Raw genomic sequence first — 2742 nt, forward strand, 5'->3', positions numbered from 1 at the left:
GGGGGGGGGGGGGGGGGGGGGGGGGGGTCAGGGCTGCAGCGTATGGATTGTGGGGGACACACGTTAGTCCTTAGCAGTCTCTATAGTTCTTTTTTTTCTTTTCTTTTTTTTTTTGAGTCGGAGTCTCACTCTGTCGCCCAGGCTAGAGGGCAGTGGCACGCTCCCGGCCACCACAGCCTCGACCTGCTGGTCTCTGGCGATCCTTCCGCCTCAGTTTTCCAAGTTGCTGGAACTATGGGTATACACCACCATGCCCGGCTGATTCTTTGACTTATTGTAGAGATGAGTTCTTGTCAAGTTGTCCAGGCTGATCTCGAACCCCTGGGCTCGGGCAGTCCTCTCACCTCTGCCTCCCAAAGTGCTGGAATGGCAAGCATGAGCCACCGTGCCCAGCTAGCAGTCCACAGTTCCTAAGACTTCCTAGCAAGGCCACAGCCCCCCGCCCTGAGAGGGAGGTGGGTGGGGGCAGTTGAGGACACAGGTGACTTCTCTCAGGTGCCCGGTGGTGGCATATGTGGAGCTGACAGCACAGCTCTGTCGTCTTGACTGCTTGCTGGCAACGGACCTGTCTGTGGCCCCTGCCCTGTGAGGCTGAGTAGGGGTGAGGAGCCAGGGGAAGGGCAGACCCCTCGTCCCTCCTGCTCTGCTGATCTTGGGGTGCAGAGGCAGCCCCGACACACATTCTGACAGGGACTGCTTGGCCCAGCACTGAGATGCACAGGAGGAACTGCCGTGCTTATTTCCTGGGCCTCAACCCCCAGTTGACTGAGCCCCGGTCCCGCCTGGCTGCTGACATCAGACAGTCATAGGGACCCTCTTCTGTGCCCCAGAGTAGAGGCCTCATTTCTCTCAGATCCGCTGCCTCTGTCTTTGGCGGAGCTGAGGACCTTGTGGCCAGTCCTCTCTGAGGTCAGAAGGTCAGAACCGACCAGCCCTTGGGCAGGGGTCTGTTTCTCCGGAGCCCACTGACCTCTGACCCTTTCCCGGCTCTGGGACCCCCTTCTGAGTCTGGGGGAGGCCCGCCCTCTCCCTGGCGCTCCCCCCGCTGTTCCTCCGGGCCTCCAGCGGCACCCCCAGCTTTCAGAATCAAAGCGGAGAGAGACATGTCTGGTGTCACCTCTGCCCCTGTCCTGTCCCAGCCTCCCCTGAGGTCCCTGCAGGCCACCTGCTTGCCAGTTGAGGGGGATGAATGCAGGGAGGAAGACGGACGGACTGCCTCTAAAATGACAGTCCTGCAGTCCATCTGCAGGTGAGTGGTGCTGTCCCGGCGGCTGGGCGTGCTGGGTTTAGGTCACGCTGGCAGTGAGGGGACGCAGAGCCCCACAGAGCAGGTGGCTGGGTTGACGTGGACACCCACTCTTTCTTCAGCAGATGGGGCCAGGCAGGTCAAGGAGCTTTGCCGACTGCAGAGTGTTGCTGCCCGTGTGGGCTCTGCCTGCCAGGCACAGCCTCCCCTGCCCCCGGCACTGCCTGGTCCTGCCTCCTCTGACCCTTGGACAGGTGCCTCCTGGGCCAGGAGAGGCCAGGGCAAGTGCGCCAGCAGCCCCGAGCCAGCCCCCAGCCTGCCGCTGGGCTCAGCTCCCTGAGTCAGCCCTCGAAGCAGCAACCTGGTACCCTGGCACCCTGTGGCCTCTGCCTCAGAGGATCTGCACGGAGCGGGGGCTGGACACGCATCTTGCTGCCAGGAAGGGAGTGCTGGAGAGCCCGTGTTGGGGAGTTTGCTAGAAAATTCTGTCCTCTCAGGCCGCGAATGTGGGCGAGGCTGGGGCACGGCTCCTGCCTCGCTCCCCCGCCATCGCCGCCCTGGCCGAGTCTGCCCCTCCCTCAGGCCAGCTGTCTCTGGCAGTCCTTGTCCATACGCTAGAGCTGTCCTTGTCTCTGCTTCCCCAGGCAGCTGATGGAGAACCAGATTGGAGTGGTGGAACGGGGTGCTTTCGACGACATGAAGGAGCTGGAGAGGCTGTGAGTATGCGCGGGTGGCAGGACCCCCCCCAGGAGGAGGGGTGCTGGCGTGGAGAGGGAACCGGGGGCGCTCGGGGGAGAGACCCCACGCCCACGGCCTTCACCTGCTGACGAAGCCCAGAGCAGCTGCTGCTCTGAAAGGGGTCACGGGCTGGGTGCGGGGGTGGCTCCGGCCTGTAATCTCAGCACTTTGGGAGGCTGGGGTGGGAGGATTGCTTGAGGCCGGGTGTTCGAGACCAACCTGGGCCACATAGCAGTATCCCATCTCTAAAAGAGAGAGAGAGAGACAGACAGACAGACAGACAGGCAGAGATACCTGAAGAGTGTCCCCACTCCACATTGTCAATGCCACTCTCTTTTTTCCTGAAAACGCGTGATGCCAAAACATTCGCATAATGCAGAGGAAGTAAAGTGTCTTCCTGTCATCTCATTCTGGGACAGAACTATCATCCATTGGTTTGTGTGTCCTTAAGGGAAGCTGTCAGTGTGCCGAGGGGACCCACAGCAAAGCCCTGGGTCCACCTGTGGGTCGGCGTCCTAGGCACACAGGACCCCAGCACAGACATGGGAGGGAGGCAGCGTGTTCTGATTTGCACGGTTTGATCTTTAACAGGACTTTTTTTTTTTTGAGTCGAAATCTCACTCTGTCGCCCAGGCTGGTGTGCAGCGGCACGCTCACGGCCACCCCAGGGTTGACCTGCTGGGCTCTGGCCTCAGCCTTCCAAGTAGCTGGAAGTACAGATGCGTGCTACCACGCCCGGCTAATTTTTGATTTATTGT

General features: G+C 60.9%; 1 long non-coding RNA gene across 1 annotated transcript in view; it reads left to right on the top strand.

Annotated features, from left to right (window-relative positions):
- LOC103275540 overlaps positions 1-2742 on the top strand; it is an 11670-nt gene that overhangs the window by 738 nt on the left and 8190 nt on the right. The window contains exon 2 of the long non-coding RNA XR_505319.1: positions 1891-1962. This is a non-coding gene — a long non-coding RNA (uncharacterized LOC103275540). The remainder of the gene's footprint in view (positions 1-1890; positions 1963-2742) is intronic.

This window comes from Carlito syrichta, unplaced genomic scaffold (genome assembly GCF_000164805.1).
Source record: "Carlito syrichta isolate Samal-C Ts95f unplaced genomic scaffold, Tarsius_syrichta-2.0.1 Scaffold115625, whole genome shotgun sequence".
Classification (NCBI taxonomy): Eukaryota; Metazoa; Chordata; class Mammalia; order Primates; family Tarsiidae; genus Carlito; species Carlito syrichta.